Raw genomic sequence first — 26,028 nt, forward strand, 5'->3', positions numbered from 1 at the left:
GGCCTGTCTCCCCCTTGAAGGCCTGCACCCCCCTTGAAGGCCTGCACCCCCCTTGAAGGCCTGCACCCCCCCTTGAAGGCCTGTCCCCCCCCTTGTAGGCCTGTCCTCCCCCTTGTAGGCCTGTCCCCCCCCCTTGTAGGCCTGTCCCCCCCTTGAAGGCCTGCCTGCCTTTCCCCCCTTGAAGGTCTGCACCCCCCCGAAGGCCTGTCCCCCCCTTGAAGGCCTGTCCCACCCCCTTGTAGGCCTGTCCCCCCTTTAAGGCCTGCCTGCCTGCCTTTCCCCCCCTTGAAGGCCTGCACCCCCCTTGAAGGCCTGCACCCCCCTTGAAGGCCTGCACCCCCCCTTGAAGGCCTGCACCCCCCCTTGAAGGCCTGTCCCCCCCCTTGTAGGCCTGTCCCCCCCCTTGTAGGCCTGTCCCCCCCCTTGTAGGCCTGTCCCCCCCTTGAAGGCCTGCCTGCCTTTCCCCCCTTGAAGGCCTGCACCCCCTTGAAGGTCTGCACCCCCCCAAAGGCCTACACCCCCCCCCCGAAGGTCTGCACCCCCCTGAAGGCCTGCCTGCCCCCCTTGAAGGCCTGCACCCCTTGAATGTCTGCACCCCCCCCCGAAGGCCTGTCCCCCCTTGAAGGCCTGCCTGCCTGCCTGTCACCCCCTCCCCCTTGAAAGCCTGCTTGCCTGCCCGCCCGCCCCACCCTGAAGGCCTGATGCCCCGACCCACCCCGAAGGACCGCTCGCCCCCCTGGCCTCCCCGCACCACCTATGAACAGCCGCAGCAGGATCGCGAAGTCAGCGTCGGGTACCAGCCCTAAGGGGGTGTTCCCGGCCTTGCCGTTCAGTCCCCCGCCACCCCCGAAGGACCGCTCGCCCCCCTGGCCTCCCCGCACCACCTATGAACAGCCGCAGCAGGATCGCGAAGTCAGCGTCAGCGATCCCTGCTGCTTCCTGCGCCACGGTCCCGCCCCTCCTCTGACGTCAGAGGAGGGGCGGGATCGCGTCGTAGGAAGCAGCGCAGGGATGCTGACGCTGACTTCGCGATCCTGCTGCGGCTGTTCATAGGTGGTGCGGGGAGGCCAGGGGGGCGAGCGGTCCTTCGGGGGTGGCGGGGGACTGAACGGCAAGGCCGGGAACACCCCCTTAGGGCTGGTACCCGGGGCGGCCCGCCCCCCCCGGCCCCCCCTAGGTACGCCACTGCATTGTTGGAAACAGGATACTAGGCTTGATGAACCTTCGGTCTGTCCCAATATGGAAATCCTTATGTTCTTATGAGACAGTTCAGGCACACAGGGTTATAGAATGGCGTGCAGGCAGTTCCATCCGCAAACCATAATTAATGTCCATTAATATCAATAATTGATTGTTAATGGCTCATTAACTAATTAGTTTGTGGGTGGATCCAACATCCATGCCAAAGTTTGGATGACCTTTATAGAATTCAGGGGTTTGGCTTTGCTTTTACTCCTTTTCCTCCCAGTAGTTGGGAAGTAGAACTGGTGCCTTGTCTTTACTCCTTCTCTTTTTAATAGTTGGGAACTGGTGACTGGTAGATGTTTACCATCTGCACACCAAAATTGGCAGGGAGAGATTGTGATACAATATTTAATCTTTTTCAAGGCATATTCTATGATTGCAGGTGTTTTGTGAAGCTGTGAGGGAGAGGGGTAGAATCATAAAGTTGATAGTGGTCAATAAATGATACTAGTCAGTGGTGATGGAGAGGAAGACATTCTTAGGGTTGAACGCAGCAGTATGTTGTAATGTAATGTAATGTAATTTATTTCTTATATACCGCTACATCCGTTAGGTTCTAAGCGGTTTACAGAAAATATACATTAAGATTAGAAATAAGAAAGGTACTTGGAAAATTCCCTTACTGTCCCGAAGGCTCACAATCTAACTAAAGTACTTGGAGGGTAATAGTGAAGTGAAAAGTAGAGTTAGAGGAAAAATAAAAATAAAATAAACATTTTAAAAAGACAGCATTGATCTAAATACTTTGGAAGGTAGAAGAGAGGAGAGAAAGGAATAGAAGCAGAATGGGTCAGCGTCAGTGATGAAGTGGAGCAAGTAAGTTTAGGAGGAGCGATTTGACGTATCCAGAAAGGGCTTCTTCTGGCCGACAGTCCCAGGATGCCTATGTCTCAGTGTTCCCTCTAAGCGGGCGGGTGTTGTGAGCAAACTTTTTTCACTGTGAGCTAAAAATATCGGGCGCCAGCAAGTTATGAGCCAAATAAATATGTTGCTTTCTACCACAGAACTTCCTTACGTTTGTATGGAATCTATCCCCTTTCAACTTTAGAGAGTGCCCTCTCGTTCTCCCTGCCTTAGCTACTAAGTCTATTCCCTTCAGTACCTTGAATGTTTCTATCATGTCCCCTCTCAATCTCCTCTGCTCAAGGGAGAAGAGGCCCAGTTTCTCTAATCTTTCGCTGTACGGCAACTCCTCCAGCCCCTTAACCATTTTAGTTGCTCTTCTCTGGATCCTTTCGAGTAGTACCGTGTCCTTCTTAAAGTACCAGTGCTGGACGCAGTACTCCAGGTGAGGGCGTACCATGGCCCGGTACAGCAGCATGATAACCTTCTCTGTCTCTTCAGTCCAGCATCTGCCCCTTCCATTCACTGTCTGTCTTTCCCTGCCATCTCTCCTCCTGCCCCCCCCCCCCCCCCCCCAATTTGGTCTAGCATCCATCATCTTCCTTCTGTTCCCCTCATGGTCTGGCATCTCTATCCTTCCCTCCCCCCTGTGGTTTTTAGCATATCTCTCTTCTCATTTCCTCCACTCAGATCTGATCATTCTCTGCTCTCTCTTCCCTTTTCTTCTCTGGTCTTCCTTCTCTATTTTCTGCCTCCATCTAAATTAAATTCTTTCTTACTATTTAGTCCCGTTTCCCTCTTTTCACTGTGTCTACACACAGCTTGTCACCCCTTTCCCTCACCCCTCCATTATCTTACTATTTTCTTCCCCCTTTATTTATCTCCTCCTTCCATCCAGTATGTGTTCTTTCCCCACTTCCATTCAGCATCTGCTCTCCCCTCTCAACTGACATCCATCTGCCTTCTGCTCTCTCTCCCTTCTTCTCACTTCCATCATCTGTCCCCTTCTCTCTCTCTCTCATCTCCTCCATTCCATCATCTGCCCCTTCTCTCTCTCTCTCTCTCTCCCCCCCCCCCCAACTTCCATCATCTGCCCCCCTTCCCCTCACCTTTGTGGGTCACTTTCTTTCCCCTGAGGGTGGCTCATGTCACAGGGGAAGCTTTGGCCGAGCAGAACCGCTTGATTGACAGTGGAACTTACTTGATTGATGTCGATGCTGGGGCCCGTTGCCGTTTGAAGGAAAAAAAAAAAGGTGGAAAAAAGGAACCTGTAAAGGCGAGAGGAAGGGAAACCTCCAGGACAGCTGCTTTTTGCCCTCCTTCAGCGGCCCAAGAGTTCAGACCAGCAGCGGCAGCTCTGTATGCTTTTAACTTCGGCACAGAGCTGCCCCTAATCAATAGTTTAGCGCGGTTTCATGAGGCAGCCTCGGGGCCTTTGATAGCCGGCCCGCTTCGATGATGCGATGTGGGCCGGCCTAGCAAAGGCCCCGAGGCTGCCTTATGAAACCGCGCTAAACTATTGATTAGGGGCAGCTCTGTGCCGAAGTTAAAAGCATACACAGCTGCCGCTGCTGGTCTGGAGGTGCGGAGACAAGGCAGGAGGCAAACGCGGTGGAAGGCAGGAGTCCCGGCACAGCGACTGCAACAGGAAGTTGCAAGTCAGCTGACGCCGGCCTTTCGTTGCGGCGGGGACCGAATCCTTCGCGGACCGGCAAGATTTTGTTTGCGGACCGGCGGTTGAAGAACTGTGCTCTACACTGTGTGCGCTGTGACGAGAAACTTGTGCGCTGCGAGGTAATATTTTGTGCGTCAGCGCACCCCAGCGCAGCTTAGCGGGAACACTGGCTCCTCCCCTGCGATGTTCTCCCATCCATGCATTCCCTCCCAGACACACTGCCCGTGTCCCAGCCGCTCCAAGGAGGCTGCCCCAGATGAGGTCCACGGTGAATGCAGGATTCTCTCCTCTGCGGGAAAGCCGCCCGGAGCCGACAGTCGATCTTCTTAGCGGATTGCAGGGGGGGAAGAGTTCACACTCTTGGTAGGATCGGGTCTGAGTGCTCTCGGTGGTTGTGGCTGGTCTCATTGCTGCTTAGATGTAAAAGCAGTTGATCTCCACTGCTGCTGATATTTAAAAGCAGGCAGATTGATCTCTCCAATGGACTGCAGGGGGAGGAGTTCACGCTCCTGGCAGGATCGGGTCTGTGGGCTCTTGGTGGTTGCGGATGTACCCGCTGCTGCTTAGGTGTAAAAGCAGTTGTTTTCCCAATGCTGCTGATATTTAAAAGCAGGCAGATTGATCTCTCCAACAAATTGTATGGTGAAGAGCACACACGTCTGGCTGGATTGGGACAAAGGCTCTCGATAGTGGCGGCTGGTCTTGGTGCTGCTTAGGTGTAAAAGCAGTTGATCTCCTACTTCTGATGATATTTAAAAGCAAGCATATTGATTTTTCCAACGGAATGTTGGGGAAGAGCTTACTTGTCTGGCTGGATCAGGGCAAAGGGCTCTCGGTAGTGGTGGCTGGTCCTGTTGCTGCTTAGGTGTAAAAAACAGTTAATCTTCCTAGTGGACTGCAGGGGGAGGTGGAGCTCACACTCTTGGCTGGATCGGGTCTGTGTGCTCTTGGTAGTTGCGGATAGTTCCGCTGCTGCTGAGGTGCAAAAAAGCAGTTGATTTCCTACTGTTGCTGATATTTAAAAGCAGGTAGATTGATCTCTCCAATGGACTGCAGAGGTTGGTGGGTTGGTCCCGTTGCTGCTTAGGTGTAAAAGCAATTGATCTCCCACTGCTGCTGATATTTAAAAGCAGGCAGATTGTCCAGGGAGAGGAGCTCTGCACTCAAACTGCCATCCTCCTTGCCTCCAAGATTTAGCATCATAGAACTGCCCATATGAGGTTGACAAGGCAAATTGCCATCTGCTCTGTTTATGGTGCCAAATATTTATTCTTGAAGAAGTGGAATCTGAGCAGTGTGTCAGGTACAACCGTGGTCAACTTGGGCAGACTGGATTGTGCAGGTCTTTATCTGCTGGCATCACTATGTTCTGGTTTCCCAGTCTTGGATCTCTGACCGCACCCTCCCCCTCCCAGAATCTGCTGTCTAGTTTTGCCTTTGAGCACTAACTACAATCTTAAATCCAGCCCTCAGATGGAATATTTTTTTGTTTATAGACATATGAAAGGACACTACTGTTTCCACAAGACACACATGAAACATTAGCTATATATTTAAGGGACAGATCCACATTCCATGGCTTGGGAGTGAGGTTCATTATTATCATAGCAAACGCCAAAAGGAGAAAGTCTCCAATGAAAAATTGAAAAGGAAAACCAAAGTAGGAGAAAAAAATAAGTGAGTCAAAGGATGACAAATGTGAGTCAAAGGACGACCTGGAAATTGGTACGACAAGCAAAGTGATTAAATTGCAGATGATACGAAGTTATTCAGAGTGGTGAAGACGCAGAAGGATTGCGAAGACCTGCAACGTGACATAAACACACTTGCGAAATGGGTTGCGACATGGCAAATGAGGTTTAACGTGGATAAGTGCAAGATGATGCATGTCGGTAACAAAAATCTTATACACGAATACAGGATGTCTGGTGCGGTACTCACAGAGAACCCCCAGGAAAGAGACCTGGGAGTACTGGTCGACAAGTCGATGAAGCTGTCCGTGCAATGTGCGGTGGCTGCGAAAAGTCAAACAATGTTAGGAATGATTAAGAAAGGAGTCACGATCAGATCGGAGAAGGTTATCATGCTGCTGTACTGGGCCATGGTACGCCCCCACCTGGAATACTGCATCCAGCACTGGTCGCCGTACATGAAGGACACGGTACTGCTCAAAAGGGTCCAGAGAAGAGCAACTAAAATGGTTAAGGGGCTGGAGGAGTTGCCATACAGTGAGAGATTAGAGAAACTCGGCCTCTTCTCCCTTGAAAAGAGACTGAGAGAGGGCATGATCGAAACATTCAAGATAATGAAGGGAATAGACTTAGTAGATAAAGACAGGTTGTTCACCTTCTCCAAGGTAGGGAGAATGAGAGGGCACTCTCTAAAGTTAAAAGGGGATAGATTCTGTACAAACGTAAAGAAGTTCTTCTTCACCCAGAGAGTGATGGAAAACTGGAATGCACTTCGGGAGGCTGTTGTAGGGGAAAACACCCTCCAGGGATTCAAGATAAAGTTAGACAAGTTCCTGCTGAACCAGAACGTATGCAGGTAAAGCTAGTCTCAGTTAGGGCACTGGTCTTTTGATCTAAGGGCTGCCATGTGAGCGGACTGCTGAGCATGATGGACCACTGGTATGACGTCACAATGATCTGAAAACTTCTAAACGCAAGTATATGCAGTTTGGGGGTAAAATAATTCTCAAAGGAAGTTGTCGGTTTAGCAGTAATAATATTCAAACACTTAAGATTGTGGTGGCTCCTGAGGCAGGTGGTTGAGTCGAAAGACAGCACTGTTTCAAGTCCTTTATCTGAACTCTCGCTGTCTTTGGAGATTTGTTTTATGCAGACCTGTTGGTCTATGTTTCCTTATTTTCTGCAATAAACTTGGCATTTATCATCATTTGACTTCAGGGTTGCCTTTTTTCACTTTTGTCCTCTACTTCTGTTTTCCTTCATTATTATGGTTGCACAAAACTCACCCCTTTAGAAACATTGCCCTCACACCTCTCTGCACTGCTGTAGAGGCAGGACTGGGTTTCCTGTTGAGCACTGTGTAATTTGCATAGGTGTAGTTTGCCTGTATACTTTGGGTGGACATATCTGGTTATGAATTGTCCCAATTGTCAATACTCCACCCCCCCCCACCTCTTACTTGGTATTAAATGGAGAACCTATGGAGGTTGGTTATAATGCAATGGAAAAACCTTGAGGTTGGATTCAGGATCTATGATTACAGTTTTCTGGAAGGAGCCCTGGTATGTGTCTTCCACACCCTCCGTCAGCCAAGAATCACCACTGCAGTTATTGGAAACTCAAAGGAGCAGGAGAAAACTATTTGCTTCCCTCATCATTCCTCCCACCCTCAGATGAAACTTAAATGTGGTTTGAAGAGGATGCAACACTTCGATATTGTGTTGACATGATCCATGCACACACTGACTTGACTGGTGGGGGTAGGGTGGGAGTGTGTAAGGAGCAATGCATTTGTGCACCATAGAAACATGATGACAGATAAAGGCCAAATGGCCCATCCAGTCTGCCCATCCACAGCATCCACTATCTCCTCCTCTCCCTAAGAGATCCCACATGTCTGTCCCACCAAGGGGGGGGGGGGAGTATGAGCTGTAGATCCAGCCCTTTTGTAAGAGATGAGTCAAAAAACTGCTGCAGGATTTTGTTAGGGATGTTTAAACACTTCCAGTGCATAAATGCACAGGAGACAAGTATTTTTTCATTAAAAGGAATCTCTGGAATGAGGGGACCAAGGATGAAGGTGAAAAGGGACAGACTCATGAGTAACGTAAGGAAATACCTCTTCACAGAAAGGGGGGTGAATGTGTAGAATGACCTCCTGGTAGAGGTGGTGGAGACAAAATCTGTAGTTTAGGATAACTACATAGGATCTTTAAGGGAAATGAATAGATAGTAGATGGCATGAATGGGCAGACTGGAAAGGCCATAGTCTTATCTGCCTCCATTTTCTATGTTTCTGTGAGTGGAATTTTTAACTTACTAACTTAATTTAATTTCTCAGTCTGTTGTATATAATACTGGCCAAGAACCATGGATCAAAACTAGATTATTCCCTTCCTCTTCCCTCCCCTCCCAGCAGTAAACAAGATAAGCAGTGCTGTGACAGTAGCAGCTGTATTGATCCTGCCAAAAATTGTTTTCTGTGGTCTGTACAACCTTAAAAATGACCAAGGTTGGTGATCTTACACAAGCTGTATTAAATGTCACATGTGATGCAGGGATTATGTCGTCTCTGGAGCTCATCTACTAGAAAATCTTTGGATGCTTCATATACTTTCCAAATAAAGGTATTCTACCAAAAATCTGTTTTTACAGATATTAGTGCAATAAATATTTTGCAATTTTATTGCTATAGTAATGTATCCGGAGCAGTAGAATACTGGTTAGCGCAATGGGTTGAGGATCAGAGAAGGAAAGGTTCAGTTCCCAGTTCTCCTACATCTAGCCTTGGGCCAGTCCCATCACCTCAGATACAAGACTTAGATTGTAAGTACTAAATGCTGTACCTGATTGTAAATTCACCTTGAGCTCAGGTTTGGAAAAGCAATTAGATTAAATCCAAGTTCAAACAATATGTTCAGGCAAATTTTTTTATGTTTGCTTTTTTAATTTTTTTTAATTCACACATCTATTTTTGAAAGAGCAGTTGGCACACAGGTCAAGCTGAAAACAGAATTGTCCGAGAGCTCAGCTGCAATAGCATGTACTTAGTACAGTGCAAGAGATCTGAGGTTAGCAGGTCAGGTTAATCTTTTTGTGAGCCCTAGGTAAACAAATGCATTGGCCCCCACCATAATGTAAAAACATTAAAAAGCCTATCACCCCTCTTCACCTGAACCTATCCAGCAAATATGAGAAATTCTACAGTGATGCTTACTTGTGCTGCCTCCTCTACAGTCTGAAGAACCTGGACTATCCCAAGGTCTGTGTGGGTGGTGTGGCCACAAGGGTGCAAGGGAGATGAGGTGCTAAAATGGCTCTCATTCCATTGTCTGCCATGCAGTAAGCATGTCGCATAGGGTGAGATTCTAGCTCAGGACACTTCTGCGAACCCCACAAGGCTCTACATCTGAACATCTGAAGATTGCCTTACTTTAGGGCACTACTGTATTCCTCTGCATTCCTTCTGGCTCTTCAGTTTTTTTTTATCTGACTTTCCAGCCCCTACTCAAACCCCAGTTTGATAGGAATGCTGTCCCTTCCTGAAGCTCTGCATCTTTCTTTCCTGTTTTCTTAGACAGACCTCATACATGTCTTAGATCCCTACGTTCGACCGATCAAAATCTCCTCTCTGTACCTTCTCTAAAGATCATCGGCACCAGACGTAACGAGATCTTTTCTGTCATCGCACCCCAGTTATGGAACCCGCTCCCAGTCTATCTAAGAGAAGAATCTATATTAGATAGGTTCAAAAGTTCCTTGAAAAACCTTTCTTTATAAAGTTGTTTTTGAAAATTAAAACCTTCCCTAGTATCAACCTGCCAACAAGCTACAGCAGCAAAGCAACCAGGAGCCTTTGATCTGTTCTGCTCTGGTAGTACTTGCCATTGATGAAGCATGACTCTGGATAGGGAGGGGGGGGGGGCGGTTAAATACACAAAGACCCAGATTCTCCAAATAGCACCGTTATCTGCGGCCATCAATTGTGGTAATAGAAATCTCCCGTATCTATTGCGGGATGACATTACTTTCTGATTGATTGTTGGTCGTATATCTTCTTGAGTATCAGTATATTTCTTATTAGATCATCATTCATACTTCTAAGACTCCTGAGGCAGGCCTTGATGGCCGAAACATGTACTTGTTGAGTCGATGAATGTGTTTTATTGATGTTTGGACAATAAAGATCTTCAAGTCACCAGACACATTGGAGGATACTTTTTAGTGCACATCATTTTCTTCTGGACAATTCCACTCTGTTTTGTGCAATCACACAATGGCGCCATTTAGAGAATCGCACCTTTGAAAAGATAGGCGCTGGAAATGTAGGCCAGGCTTTTGAAGGCTTAAATTTCCAGCACCTACAACTGCTGTGAATCTCACCTCCAGAGTCACCTACCAGTGTCTAATGCCACTTCTGGTTTTAGCCACACCTACAGTGGCGTTAGGTGCCTCCAGAGGTATGATTACATTGCTGTTTTTTTTAGGAACTGGTAGGTGCCTTGTAATTGCTCTTAAGTCAGCTTTTAAACAGTGTTATTGACTTAACTTAGGCACCGGTAGGGCACCTAAGTTAAGGCCCGTTTATAGAATATGGGCCAAAATATATTTTCTTGTCTGGCATTTTATAGAGGTCTCGCTACTTCTTGTGGTTCTCTTTTCATCTTCCTTGAAAGAGAGAATCCCATGAAAAATTTTTGAGATACTTGAACAACAAAAAAAAAAGAATCATTTTTATATTTTCTATGACATTTCAAACATCTTCAAGGCCCGCTGATCCAAAATGGCGGGCCTTCCTGCCTTGGTACATCATGTGATGCAGAGGGAAGGGCCCAAAACCCTGATTGGCTCAGATGCCTAAGGCCCTTCCCAGGGCACCGAGGAGGGAAGGCCCACCATTTTGGATCAGCGGGCCTGACAGTGCTTCCCTCCTGCTTCCAACTTCAGAAAAAGGTATGGGGGGAGGGTTGGGGGAGTATCTGGTGGCAGGAGGGAGTGGGCATCCCTCCTGCCTTTTTTGGGGGGTAAGGGTAGGGTAGGGGATGGTTTTGGGGGGCCTCTGTTGGTAGGAGGGAGTGGGGATCCCTCCTGCCAATTTTCTCATGAGGAGGGGGGGTTGGCATGGCAAGAGGGAATGGGCATCCCTCCTGCCATTTTTTTTTATATGGGGTGGGGGAGCAGCATGGCAGGAGTGAATGGGTATTCCTCCTGCTGATTTTCGCTAGCATGGGGGATTCCTGGTGCCAGGGTCGTTGGGGAGGGCATTCATTGGCAAGGAAGCTTTTTTTTTTTTTCTTTCTTTTTAATGGGGCAGATATTGTGTGTGTGAAAAAAAAAAAGGTTTCCTTCCCCGAACAGTTGAGTGATAGGAGGCTTCTTTCAGGGCTTCCCCTGCCTCTCAACTGTTTGGGCGTGCCCTGCTGGCTCTACACATATGTGAGAGTCGCTCTCACAGTGATCAATCGGACGGGAGAGTTGGGGATTATGACGAACCTCTGCATGCATCAATAGCTCTTTTTGAATGGGCCAAAAATTGGATCAGAACAGACCCACACGGTCTTACCAATACTCTTTACTGTATCTAGCCCAGAGTCCCTGCCCAGCTACTGCTTGTGGGCAGATGATCCTAAACCTTTCTTGTTTTTTTCTACTTTTCCTGCTCCAGTGATTCATAGAAATGAAGCAACAAACAGGGTCCTGGCGATTAATTTATTGTCTAGCTTAGGGGGGAGCAACCTTTATACACAGAGGGCCGCATAAATGTCAGTACTATCCTAGTGGGCTACAATATTACATAATGTTCAAACTGGAAATGCAGAGACCTTCATAGACCTGTGATAAATAAGTAAAAATATAACTAGCAGTTTGTTTCCATCAGTTTTAGTGGTTATTCTGAAAATTTAGGGGGATTGGGACTTGTATACCGCCTTTTTTATAGTTATACAATCGCACTCAAAACAGTTTACAGACAGGTACTTCAAGCATTTTCACTATCTGTCCTGGTGGGCTCACAATCTATCTAATGTACCTGGGGCAGTGGAGGATTAAGTGACTTGCCCAGGGTCAGGAGGAGCAATGCAGGGTTTGAACCCACAACCTCAGGATGGTGAGGCTGTAGCTCTAACCACTACGCCACACTCTCCTCCAATACAATATCAGAAGTGAGCCAAGTATAGAACATTGAAGTCATTATGACATCACTGATGAGGTTGACTCGTAGGCATTGGTGGAATGAGGCATTATGACATCAGGGAAAGGGATTGGGACTTGTGTACTGCCTTTTTGTAGTTTTACAACCACACTCCATGCAGTTTAGACAGGCACTTCAAGCATTTTCCCTAGCTGTCCCAGTGGGCTCACAATCTATGTAATGTACCTGGGACAGTGGAGGATTAAGTTACTTGCCCAGGGTCACAGGGAGCAGTGCAGGGATTGAACCCACCACCTCAGGGTGCTGAGGCTGTAGCTCTAAGTACTAAGCCACAGCATTTAACATTTCCATAATTCTGTTGTTGACTTTTCTGTGTTTTTACCACCCATTGTCATGGGGGGAGGGGTGTTCACATAAAACTCCTGATTTAGTTGGACTCAGTACACTTGTGAACATAAATATTGGAAACTGGGATTGTTCTAGTGACTTTATGTCCATCCCCCCAAGTGTACGCTTGCATTATGCAAGGATGAAAACCCCTAGTTCACCCTACAATATAAATATTATTCCAGTTCCCCTCCTTCCGAGCACTTTCCATAGCTAGTTCTTCTCCAGGGGATCAGTTTTTGCAGTGGCAGTTTCATTCTGGACACAGCCCTCTCTTCTGTAACCAGACAGGAGGCATCATCTGCTTTGTAAGGACTGGGAGCCGGCAGGAAGCACTCGGGCCTTCCTGGGAGGAGTTTCCTCTCTTATGGCGAATGTTGGAGCTTGTAATTTGCCAAATGCCTGTTAGTAATTAAAATCTGACTTTCCTTCTTGCCTTAGTAAGATGTCTATAATTTCCTTGCAGCGTTTTGTTGCTTTAACATTAAAGCTGTTTGTAGTTATATGGTAACAGCTAAAAATACCCTTTCATCAAACAAATGGAAGAATGAATGACCGGGAACCGATGAAATATGGGGTCGTCACGGAGGGCAGAGCTCGCATTGTTCTCTACTTTCCTGGTTTGGGAGATATGCTGTGAATGCAACTGATTAGCTTTAGTTCAATAGCTGTCACAAATCTGGTTTCCAAGCCAATGTGTGTGACCATATAAGATTTCTTGTACGAATGTTTGGTTGCCCTTCATGTTGCCTTGCTATTCTAAGCATAGTGATCGTGATGTGTCATAGATGTAGAACTTCCCTGAGCCCATGCAAAGGGTCATGTTCTGTTGACCTTTTGTGATTCTGCAGTTTCAGCTTAGCTCACCTGAACAGATGCTTATCTTGCTGGGTTGTTTTCTTTCCCAGCAAGTCCTCCATGTTGGAACCCACTTGTGGGCTCTTCAGGGCCCTGATCCAAAGTTTGGGCATCTGTACTGTGGTAATTTAGCTTGGAGTGCCAGCTGCAGAAGTTACCTCCAGATTCTATAAAGTTGGCGTACAAAGTTGCATGCGCAAGTCACAGAATAAGGTCAATTGTGTACTATGGATTTTGTACTCGCATGTTACAGAATACCTAAGGTCAGCAGCATGTAGGGAGAGTGTGGCACAGTTGTTAAAGCTACAGCCTCAGTACCCTGAGGTGGTGGGTTCCTTGTGACCCTGGGCAAGCCATTTAGTCCCCCCATTGCCCCAGGTACATTAGATAGATTGTGAGCCCACCATGACAGATAGGGAAAATTGCTTGAATACCTGAATAAAGTCATGTAAACCGTTCTGAGTTCCCCTGGGAGAACGGTATAGAAAATTAAATAAATAATTAAATAACCGCTAGCTAACATCAGGTTCTAGCTCATCAATTACGGCATTTCTGTACTGAAATGCTGATATGGAATTAACTTAGGGAGGGGAATTAAATAAATAGTGCCCAAGTTAGGCACCAAGATGATCCGCGCTAAGCTAGTATTCTGTAAAGCAGGGGTGTCCAACCAGCGGCCCAAGGGCCGCATGCGGCCCCGTGAAGTATTTTGTGTGGCCCCGGTCAAGAGCAATGCAGTGTTTTCCTCTGCTGCCCCCGGGTGTTTGCCGTCTTGCCGGCTCCCTCCTCTGTCTTGCTGCAGCGTTTGCGCATTTGTGCAGCCCCAGAAACATTTTTTTCAGCCAATGCGGCCCAGGGAAGCCAAAAGGTTGGACACCCCTGCTGTAAAGGATGCTCTGTGTTACTGTTTTTTGACCCCACCCCCTCCCTCGGATCACTTCCCCAACCTTATGTTTTTACCTTTAAGTGTTTTCTTTTCTCTCTAACAATTGGAGTTCCTATCCCTTCTTTCCTCTTGTTCCTGTTCGTCTTTGTCCTTGAATTGTTCTTTTCCCTTGGTCTGTTTTAGATTAAATTATACTTTTACTGGTATATTATTATGACATGTTTGTACACCGCCTAGAAGTCTTGAGTAGGCGTTATAGTAAATTTTGAAGAAACTTGAAACTTTTTCCACTGAGCACTACAATCTTAAATCCATACTCAGATGGAATATTTTGCCATATGTTTGAGATCAGACTCCACTTCCCCTGACTTGGGAATGAGCAACCACGTCTCCTACGAAAAAATAGAAATGGAAAACAAGTAGGGAAAGGTACAAAAGGTTCGTGCAAATGCTTGTACCCACTAACAATATAGCAGTGGTTGCAAACCATCTAGAAGCCCATTAGGGCCTTGGATGGTGTAGCAAATGCCTCAAATAAATAGTAGCAGTTTAGGAAGTCAAATGTAGATATTCTATAATTGCACCAAAATATTCTGGGAGTGCCTCCTCTGAAGTTGTGTGCTATGGAATTTAGGCAGGGTGTGGGGCAGATCTGCATTACTGCCAGTTCAATTCCTGTTAATGCCAGGAATTGATTATTGCCTGATTAGCTCATTTTAGTTTCCACCTGGATCTGTGATCCACATCCAACATTGGGCAACCTATACAGAATTCAGCATTAAATGCCCAAATGTTTTGTGTCTGACTTTTGGTGACCTTTCTTGAATCTGCCCCTTAGTATTTTGTTTGTAGAGCAAATGCACTGCTTTGAGGAAGGAAAGAGCGATGTTGACTTGATAGAAAGAAATATGATTGAATCACATTGGTGACAATCGTACCGCAGAGCTGCCGGGTTACCCAGTTCTGGAGGGAGACTTTTTCAGGGGACCAGTCCTGGTTTGATCTTACATAGCAGTGTGGTATTTATGTAGTCCTCAATTCTCCCCATCAAAATCTGTTCTGCAGATGGGTATTGTCAGAAATCCACAACTGGTCCGAAATCTCTGTTGGACTTGTGTTATTTAGCAGTTCTGCTACTAATTTTAATATATATCCTTGTGTGAGAAAACAGCAAGGTCCAGTATAGAATCCAACGTGGAACAGATTATAACAAGCAGGCATATGAAGATGAAACAGCCTCCTCCAACACTTAAAGAAAAAAAAAAAAGGTCCTGGATCCATTCTGATGGCCTGTCACAATGAACCCAGGACTTTTTTTGCACACTAGCAAACTACTATTGTTTGTGAAAGCTGTTTTCTCATTCCAGCTAGTTATATGCCCCTGAAGAAGCTTTTGTTTGGTGAAATGTGTCTGGTATTGTTCAAGGGAGCAACTTGTAATGTCTATTGTGTAAACCGTCAAGAGAATGGCCACCCGGATGGTCTCGGGACTCAAGGATCTCCCATACGAGGAACGGCTGGATAAGTTGCAGCTGTACTCACTCGAGGAACGCAGAGAGAGGGGTGACATGATCGAGACATTCAAGTATCTCACGGGCTGCATCGAGGTGGAAGAAGATATCTTCTTTTTCAAGGGTCCCGCAGCAACAAGGGGGCATCCGTGGAAAATCAGGGGCGGAAAACTGCACAGGGACATCAGGAAATTCTTTTTCACTGAAAGGGTGGTTGATCGCTGGAATAGACTTCCACTTCAGGTTATTGAGGCCAGCAGCGTGCCTGATTTTAAGGCCAAATGGGATAGACACGTGGGATCTATTCACAGAGAAAGGTAGGGGAGGGTCATTGGGGTGGGCAGACTAGATGGGCCGTAGCCCTTATCTGCCGTCTATTTCTATGTTTCTATGTATGAACTGATGGTTTGGCGGTATATAAAAATAAACTATTATTATTATTAAACTATTATTATTCAATTTTCTATACTGTTCTCCTAGGGCAGTGATAGATAAACTCATTAGTCAAAAGAGCCAAAGATCAGCAGTACAATGATTAAGATTTCTTATAAGAGCCGTACCCTGCACCCACTTGTGCTACAATGGCTACGTCAACCTGACTGACACCCCGCTCGCCCGCATGCAACATAGAAACATAGAAAGTGACGGCAGAAAAGGGCCAAGGCCCATCGAGTCTGCCCACTCCATTGACCCACCCCCCTAGTTAATTGCTCTCTGATGACCTTTTCCCTCGAAGAGATCCGACATGAGCATCCCAAATGATCTTAAAAACTTCCACGCTGCTGGCCTCAACCACCTGTACTGGGAGCCTATTCCAGCTGTCCACCACTTTCAGTGAAGAAGTACTTCCTGGTGTCGCCATGAAACTTCCCGCCCTTTATTTTCAGCGGGTGTCCTCTTGTGGCTGAGGGTCCCCTAAGAAGGAAAACATTATCTTCTACCTTGATGCGACCAGTGACATACTTAAACGTCTCAATCATGTCCCCTCTCTCTGTACGTTCCTCAAGAGAGTATAGCCGCAATTCGTTCAGCCTTTCTTCGTATGATATATCTTTGAGCCCCGAGACCATCTTGGTGGCCATTCGCTGTACCGACTCGATTCTCAGCACATCTTTGCGGTAATGTGGCCTCCAGAATTGTACGTAGTACTCCAGATGAGGCCTCACCATAGTTCTGTACAAAGGCATTAGGACGTCGGGCTTCCGACTAACAAAACTAGTCGAAATCGATTCATGGCAGAGCCTAGAGAATGACACAGGGAAAAAATTTGCTCCGTCCCCGCGAGCTTGGTCCCCGTTCCCGCAAACCATTTGATCCCAAACACCCAAGCCTCGAATAGTTTAATACTGAACTTATATTAAAGTATAAAAAGAAACAATATTATGTCCAATTGTCATTTATAAATCAGCATCTTCTCCCCATTCTTTCCCCATTTCCCTTCAGCGTCCTCAGCCCACTCTCTCTCCACTTTTGTTCAGAAGCAATTTTAAATCATTTTCATTCTATTCATTCATAGAAATTAAAGTCTAAATAATGCCAGTCACATAACAAAACATGATTTTACAAAAATAATTCCCTGCACAGTCAAGCCTACAAGGATTACTAGATGTATTTCAGCAGCTCCCCTCCCTCCCCCTTACCTTCGTGGCCAAGTCAAAATGATATACCAACAATAAAATTTTTAAAAACATAAAGCATACTGTACGCAGAGAAAATGTTAATTATCATTTATATTCTGTGGGTTTACAAAGAGGTCAAGGCAGATGACTTTATGCAATGTCACCTCAGTAACAACTATACAAAAATAGACAAATATACCCCTCTCTTTTTACTAAACCACGATAGCTGTTTTTAACGCAGGGAGCTTTGCTGAATGCCCTGCGCTGCTCTCGATGCTCATAGGCTTCCTGTGCTAAAAACCGCTATTGTGATTTAGTAAAAGGGGCCGTAGTGCAAAATATAGACAGCAGATATAAATTCTCAAAACGGACACATTTTGATCACTAAATTGAAAATAAAATAATTTTTCCTACCTTTGTTGTCTGGTAATTTCATCAGTCTCTGGTTGCACTTTCTTCTTCTGACTGTGCATCCAATATTTCTTCCCTTCTTTCAGCCTCCTGTATGCTTTCTCTCCTCCAGACCTCATTCCCTCCCCCAACTTTTTCTTTCTTTCACCCTGCCCCCTTCTTTCTTTCTCTCTCTCTCTCTCCTTTCTTTCTGTATGTCTGTCTTTCTCTCTCTCCCTGTGCCACCTTTCTTTTTTTTTCTTTCTTTCTGTCTTTCTCTCTCCATGCATGCCCCCTTTCTGTCTCCCTGTCTTTCTGTCTCTCTTCTTTCTTTCTGTCTCCCTGCCCCCCTCTTTCTTTCTTTCTTTCTCCCTGCCCTTCCCCAAGCCACCGCCATTGGGGAACAGGCCGCCACCTCCGCAGGGGGATAGGCTGCCGCCGCCACCATTGGGGAACAGGCTGCCACTGAGTTCTTAGCTCTCCCTGCTTCCTTTCCCCGTAAAGAGGATGTTGAAGTGCTGGGCCGACCAGGCAGCGATTGGCTGGCCCGGAACTTCCTATCCAGCGATTGGCTGGCCCGGAACTTCCTATCTGACGTCAGAATTGACATCGGGTGGCGAAAGTTGGTCGACCCGGCGCTTCAGCATCCTCTTTACGGGGAAGGGAAGCAGGTTGGGCACCCCTGCTCTAGCTAGCTGAGCCGCGAGACACTCAAGTGGCTAAAGAGCCAAATGCGGCTTGCGAGCCGTGGTTTGCCAACCACTGTCCTAGGGGAGCTCAGAAAGGTTTACATTAATTTGTTCAGGTACTCAAGCATTTTTTCCTGTTTGTCCTGGCGGACTCACAATCTGTCTAATGTACCTGGGGCAATGGAGGAATTAAGTGGCTTGCCCAGGGTCACAAAGGAGCAGCATGGGTTTGAACTCACCACCTCAGGGTGCTGAGGCTGTAGCTTAACCACTGTGCCACACTCTGCTCTTGTCTTTCACAAAAGCAATGATCAAGATCAGTGCACTAATACTGAAGCTCTAATATTTGAGAAATAGTGCTTAAAGAGTATGAAAGTGCTTTCAAATCAGTGTGACTTCACATCTCTGCCATGTCTCCTCCAATCCTTTCTTGTTAAGACTCATTTCTGGTATGTTCCCTCTCATATTTTTAAGCTGGCAAAACTAAGGGTTGAGATCAAATGTTAATGTTTTGGATGCTGGGCAAATTCTCTATGGCCATATATGGAAGTAGCTTCTTGTTTTTGAAAGTCAAGATATCCTAAAGAAAGACAGAGTTTATAGGGATCTATTTCTGGTTGTGATTCTACCTTGTGCTTGAACGACACAGCAGTGCCTGTAGACCCTTAACGTTCGTTTAGGAATTAGGCAGTATCGCTCGCCTATATCCTGGCTGGTTTTAACCTTTCCTGGTACCAGTATACCCTCACCAGCCTTTGTGTTCAGGCAGATTCCACTAACCTGATGAGTGAAAAGGCTCTTGGCAACTTCTCAGATTATTGAGGATTGGGAGGGGAGGGGGGTAAGTCTCAAAGTTGCTTAAAGTGTGTGCGTGTAATTGTTGTTGTTGAATATTAGTGAAAGTCTACAGTTATGTGCCTAACTTTTTAAGTGCAAGCACTTATTCTAGCTCAATGGCTGGAGTAAACGCTTATGTCAAGCTGCCAGTATCTGTAACTTGCGCATATAAATGCTGGGCACGACCCTGACCTGTCTATGCCCCTCCCATGCCTCCCCCCCCCCCAGCAGTTGCCTGCTAAAGGAACTATGCACTAAGACAGGGGTGTCAAAGTCCCTCCTCGAGGGCCACAATCCAGTTGGGTTTTCAGGATTTCCCCAATGAATATGCATGAGATCTATTAGCATACAATGAAAGCAGTACATGCAAATGGATCTCATGCATATTCTTTGGGGAAATCCTGAAAACCCGACTGGATTGCGGCCCTCGAGGAGGGACTTTGACACCCCTGCACTAAGATTATAGAATACCATGCTTAACTGCAAATTGATACCAATTAACGCCAGTTATTTTTGGTTATAACCAATCATAATAATCAAGTATCATACATGCAAACAGAAACAGCATTTTCCCCCCAACATACCTTATCTGCAATCTCCCATCCATCCTCCCTTCCCTCTGTCGCTAAGCAACCCCCCTCAGCCTTGCATCATATCTTCCCCCTACCTAGTTATAAAGCCTGTCCACCCAGAATGGGTTACAAGATTCCATACATAATACAGAACAGGTTACAAAATGACGTACTTGGAACATCCAGTGGAGTGAGGTTTCAGTTGCAGGTGATTAATACATGGTGCAAGATAGAACAGAGGAATAAGGAATTTGAGTAGGAGAAGATATAAGGGTATCTGTAGTGGGCCCTAGACTTTGGAACTTCCCATCTATCTATGAGAGGAAACCTCATTAGAAAGATTTAAATGTTCATTGAAGAGCTTTCTCTTTAGAGACACCTTTGCAGACTAATAAGTCAGTTGATCAGCAATCAAACTCAGGATTTTTAACTCTGCCCTCTTTCTTTTTAATTAATTATTTTTATGTCTCTCTTTTTTCCCCTTCCTGATGTTACCTTACATGTTTTCTATCCTATTAAGAATTGTAGGTCCTCCCTTTCTCCCTTTGTTATCGGTTAGTTATTTTTTGTTATGTCTTGTATATGTGATTTTATTTTATTTATCATTTTGTATCCCCTATTTTTAAACTTGTAAATCGCTTAGAACTATTGATAAGCGTGCAATCAAATTTTAATAAAACTTGAAACTTATTTGTGAGAGCTTTCGTTACCTGTTTGTTTTAAATTAGTTGGTGACAGAGTATTCCCATGTGAATTGAATAGCAGATGATGACTTTTTTTTTTTTTTACTGCTAATGTTTTGATGAATTTGTAGAGTTTATCTTTTTATGTATGTTTGTTATCTTTTTATGTATGTATCATTTGTTACCTGCTTAAGATATAAGCAAGGTAGAAATTTTTAAAATAAATAATAAGCTGTAGGTATAACACTAGGTATTATATTTCTATTCATGTTTAACACATCATTTTGGATTATAACTACCGTAGGTCCAGAGTTTGTAGAAGATGGACACAAGACACATTTTGAGTAGAAGATAACATGGCGAGAGGCATAAGTATGACAAAAGCTAAATTGTTTCTGTTTGCTTATATAGGTTTAGGATCCATGTGTGTGTAATAGATCACATCGGATTACACCTGATTCCAGAGTTAACTAATACTATGGAAGTTTCATGGTTGGGGGCATTGGTCTGAGGGAGTTAAGTAAACACTGCCTTCCTGAAGTTTAGTAATGAATCGAGTGAGTGGATCAGTTATGCGGTTTGGTTCATCAAATCCCCCCCCCCCACACACAGATATTTAATTTGACACTCAAGTTCTAGGTTGTCACAATCAAAATCCAATATAAAATAAGACTATGAGTGCTGGAAGGGAGCACCTGTATAAAAGGTTCACAAACTTGCAGGAAAGATTAGTGTCTAATTTAAAAATTAAGTTACACGTGTAACTGGCAGTATTCTATAACCTGTGTTTACGGTTTTACATGCTGAGCAGAAGAATAGTCAATGCAAGACTGTTGAATTAGGGGGGAGGGCTCTCACTGCACAAATATAACTTAGCTATAAGGTTCCATGGTATAAAACTTATAACAGGAAATAAAAAATATGATAATGTTACTTAAATCAGCCCACTGGCTGCCTATATCACATCATTTACAAAATTATTAGTATTCAAAATCTATTCTATGGATACGCCATTATTTCTTAGCAAGTTCTTAATATCTTACACACCTTCTCGAATACCGAGATCTCTCAATCAAAAGCATTTAATAGTTCTAACATTTAGAGAGATATTTCTAGATTCTTTACAAAGTTCCATCTTTTTAGATTCAGGGTCCTGAATTATGGAATCTGTTTCCTAGCCATCTCAGACTTCAAATGTCACTCAATAATTTAGAAAGACCTTTAAGACTTTTTTATTCAGAGTTGCATTCTCTTGGGCATCTGAATTTTTTAAATTCTGTAATACAGGATACTTCACTTAGAACAGGGGTATCAAACTCAGGCTCACGGGCCAAATTTAGCCTCCATCCCATTGTCCACCATTTCTCTCCCGGCTTCCCAGTCTTGCCTTCAAAGCAGCCGGCAGAGGATCGCCAGTCGACTGTAGCAAACCTAGCAGTCTGCCGTCGACCTCCACAGCACGTTCCCTCTGCCGTGATCCTGTATGTCACAGGAGGGGGCAGGAATGTGCTGCGGAGGCCGATGGCAGCCTGCTAGACTCACTACAGCCGACCAGCAATTCTCTGCAGGCTGCTTTGAAGGCGAGACTGGGAAGCCGGAGGATGCTAAAAAGAAAGGGGAAACCATGCAGGCCTTGGGGGTGGGGGCAGGCCCTGGTGTAGAAGTACACCGAGGGAGGGAAGGAGGGGTCCAAAGAAACGTGCATATGCTGGACTGAGGGTGGGAAGGGGGGAAGAAATAATGGATCTAAAAACAGAGGAGAGAGATGGTGGACAATGGGATGGAGGGAGGGAAGGAACAGAAAGGGAAAGAAGTTGGACACAAAGGATTATGTGGAAGGGGAAGTGATAGAGTTATTTGATAGGAAGGTAGTTGGGAAGAGAAAGGGAGAGATGGTGGACCCTGGGGTGGCGGGGAAAGAGGGAGAGATGCTGGATGAAAGGGTAGTTGAGAAAAGGAGAGATGGTGGATCTGGGGATGGTGAGGTCCATTGCTGCAGCTGTGGGGATGGAGACGAAAAAAAGGAAAGTTGCAAGACCTCTGGGGGAGGGAAGGAAAATGGAAGGAGAGGACAGAGATGGAAGATGGATGGTTAGCACAGAGAAAGAAGAAAATGGCAAATGGGCAGGAGACCCTGGCAAGCGAGTTATCAGAAGGCACCCAGAGCCTGGGCCCAACATGATTTGAATAATGACCAGACAACAAAAGGTAGAAAAAATAATTTTATTTTCTGTTTTGTGATTACAATATGTCAGATTTGAAATGTGTATCCTGCCAGAACTGGTGTTAGATAGCAAGCGTGAGCTAGGACCTAAAAGAGAGAGGCAAAGTCTTTCTTATTTATTTTGTTTACATCACAGAGCCGGCGTGGGGTTGAAGAGGTTGTAACCCTATACTTCTACTAAGACTAAGGGGTCCTTTTATTAAGGTGCGCATTTAGCACGTGCTAATCTTTAGCGTGCGCTAAATCAGTTAGCGTACCTTAATAAAAGGACCCCTAAGTATCTTAATAAAAAATTTGGCCCGCAACTTAATCTATGTTTTAGATTTTGGCCCCTTATGTGATTGAGTTTGACATCTGTGACCTATAGCAATTAGGCCTTTTGGCCCTGATTCTATAAACTGCATTCCAATTGTAGGCAGCTGTCTAACCAGCCAATTGGGACACATATTTTTAGAAAAAAAGCTTCCGAGGCAGGCCGCCTACATTGGAGGTGCCCCCGGGAGCCTAGGGAGGCCCGCATGCCTGCCTACGCTTGCCTAAGGTTTGCCATGGGCGTGTTTGCCCCAGAAGTCACCTTAGGCCAATGGTCTCAAACTCATGGCCCGGGGGCCACATATGGCCCACCAGGTACTATTTTGAGGCCCTCGGTATGTTTATCATAATCACAAAAGAAAAATAAAACAGTTTCTTGGATCATATGTCTCTTTATCTATAAATTACAATATTATTATTAAGACTTAGCCAAAAGGAAAGATTTATAAACTATAATGAATTTTATCTCATGCAGAATTGTCATTTCTTTAATAAGACATTAACTATTTTTTGTCTGAGGCCCTCCAAGTACCTACAAATCCAAAATGTGGCCCTGCAAAGGGTTTGAGTTTGAGACCACTGCCTTAGGCAAACCTAGACGGCCATACGCGTCTCCCTAGTCTAGCAGGAGATGCTTACAATGTAGGCCAGCAAAATGCTGGCCTACATTGTAAGTAGATGAGGCTGCTAAGCTTATCGCGGCAAGGGATTTCCCTGTTGCGATAAGTTTAGTGGCCCAGTCCCCCCCCCTCAAACAAACGCGGCATACCTCCTGCTGCGTTCATTTGGGAGGGGGCTGACGGCCGCAAGCACAGCCGGTAAACTTATCGCAGCAGGGAGATTCCTTGCCACGGTAAGCTCAGTGGCTGCGCCTACAGTGAACCTGATTATTTTACTGGCATCTGTAACCTGAACACTATATATGGATGTCGGTTAGAGAATCGGGTTCACTGTAGGCGCAATTCTTTATAGGACTGTGTCTGTGTATGGCCGTTTGGTGGAGGATGGGCTGGGGAGGGCTTCAATGGCTGGGAGAGTGTAGATGGGCTGGAGTAAGTCTTAACAGAGATTTCGGCAGTTGGAACCTAAGCACAGTACCGGGTAAAGCTTTGGATTCTTGTCCAGAAATAGCTAAGAAGAAAAAAAATAAAATAAAAATTTAAATTGAATCAGGTTGGGCAGACTGGATGGACCATTCGGGTCGTTATCTGCCGTCATCTACTATGTTACTATGTTACTATGACATCAGTCGACTTCTGAGACCGTATGTCCTATACAGAATCTGGGCCTTTGTGTTTTTCCATTCCCTCACTTTCTATTATAAATTGGAGTTCATTCCCTTTACCCTTTTGTGTTGTATGTTATTTTATTAATATTTTATTGATACCAATTTGATTGTAAGCCACTTAGTTACTAAGTGATTTGCGGGATATCAAGAAAACAATAAACTTGAAACGTGAAAGCATTTTAGTTTTGTTCGAACACTGACCCTGTGTCCTTGTGGCTTTCATTCTGTATTTGGCCTTTTCCTTCCCATGCCTCTTCTCCCTCCTCATCCACATCTGAAATTGTTTAAACCTTTTTGCCTTTGCAGCACTGACCCCACAGACTTGGCTTGAGAGCACTGGGAGATTGTTATGTGTCATGTGTGTGAATGGGAAATAACAAAGAAACAGGCCAAGGATCTAGCTGAGCACTGCCAGTCTTGAGCAAGCTCCTTCACTATACCTAGGGAAGAGTCCTTTTGTATTTTGGCATCTCCAATCATTTTGAAATGTTGGTGTCTAATGAAACAGGCACAGCAAACCTGGCATTGGACCAGCTGCACACTCCATGAATATTAAGTTTTAGCTATGGCTGTACTTAATATTCAGTTTGGCAGGAGGAGGTACAAACTCCTCCTCCCGGGCTTACATGGTTCTCCAAGGAACAGGGAGGGAGGAGTCCTTGGCTGCTACATTTTGAAATTTATAGTGAGGGCCAGATTCCTATACACCTACCTCGCAGCGGTCTACCAGAAATCTGAGCTAATTACTCCATCCTGGACCTGGATTTAAATGTTCAGTGTTAACAGGGTTTGTGCACACTTCTGCATTGAGAGGTAACAATGAATGCCTTCATTTACCTGGGCTGTAAATGTCTTCTCTTGGGGGAAATCTTTACAAATGGGTTGGTTTTGTTCATTGCATTATATTAATGGAACCTCATTCCTAAGCCAGTTTGGTCCAGGGGCAATTTATCTAAATGGGTTAGTTTTGCATATAAACAAAACTCACAAGGGCTACTGCTCAAAATATAACCAAATCAAAAGAATTAAATGTTTCTCATGGGTGGCTCATTGCTAGTGACAGAATTGCGCACCATATACAGGAAGAAAAAAAAGCCACTAAGTTTGTTCGGCTGCCAACATCAAGCGAGAAATTGAGACGTTTGTAAACTAAGAAGAAGGGGAAAGCCGACAGTTGACCAAGAGTCAATGGTTCGGGAAATGGTATACCTAGAGGATACCATGCAGGAAGATTGTGGGGCAGACTCACCCGATCATAGGCAAGATAGAAATCCTGATGGATCAAAAGAGACGGAAGCAAAGGAGACAGAAGGGGGAAGGAAATGCAAGAAAGTAATAGGCCACAAACTTAAGTGTATGTACACAAACACAAGAAGCCTGTGGAATAAGATGGGGGAATTGGAAGCTATGGCACAAAAAGATAACCTAGACATCATTGGCATTACGGAAACATGGTGGAACGAGGAAAACGTCTGGGACACTGTGCTACCGGGATACGAGCTATACCACAGAGACAGAGTAGGATGAGTGGGGGTAAATGGACAATACTCGGACTGGAAAAGCATCATGAGTGGAGTGCCGCAGGGTTCGGTGCTTTGGCTGTGCTCTTCAACATATTTATAAATGACCTGGAAATTGGTACGACGAGTGAGGTGATTAAATTTGCGGACAATACAAAGTTATTCAGAGTAGTGAAGACACAGAAGGATTGTGAAGACCTACAATGAGACATAAACATGCTCGAAGAATGGGCCGTGAAATGGCAAATGAGGTTCAACGTGGATAAGTGCAAGGTGATGCATGTCAGTAACAAAAATCTTATACAGGATGTCCAGTGCGGTACTCAGAGACTTGGTAGTACCAGGAAAGAGACTTGGTAGTACTTGTAGACAAGTCAATGAAGCTGTCCACGCAAGGTGCGGTGGCGGTGAACAAGGCGAACAGAATGCTAATAATGATTAAGAAGGGGATCACAAACAGATCAGAGAAGGTTATCTTGCCACTGTACCGGGCCATGGTGCGCCCCCCACCTGGAATACTGCATCCAATACTGGTTGCTGTACATGAAAAAGGACATAGTACTACTCGAAAGGGTCCATAGAAGAGCGACAAAATTGGCTAAGGGGCTGGAGGAGTTGCCGTACAGCGAGAGGCTAGAGAAACTGGG

General features: G+C 45.4%; 1 protein-coding gene across 6 annotated transcripts in view; it reads left to right on the forward strand.

Moving 5' to 3' along the window:
- The window catches only part of PITPNM2 (phosphatidylinositol transfer protein membrane associated 2), a 489,035-nt gene that overhangs the window by 81,945 nt on the left and 381,062 nt on the right, over positions 1–26,028 (forward strand). The window contains exon 1 of one of the 6 annotated variants that reach the window (XM_033953940.1): positions 20,342–20,409. The exons of the other annotated variants lie outside the window; for them this stretch is intronic. The gene's annotated coding sequence lies outside the window, so the exon portion shown is untranslated. Of the gene's footprint in view, positions 1–20,341; positions 20,410–26,028 lie in introns of those variants that run through there. 6 annotated transcript variants of the gene reach the window in all.

This window comes from Geotrypetes seraphini, chromosome 8, assembly GCF_902459505.1.
Source record: "Geotrypetes seraphini chromosome 8, aGeoSer1.1, whole genome shotgun sequence".
In the NCBI taxonomy this organism is placed as follows: domain Eukaryota; kingdom Metazoa; phylum Chordata; class Amphibia; order Gymnophiona; family Dermophiidae; genus Geotrypetes; species Geotrypetes seraphini.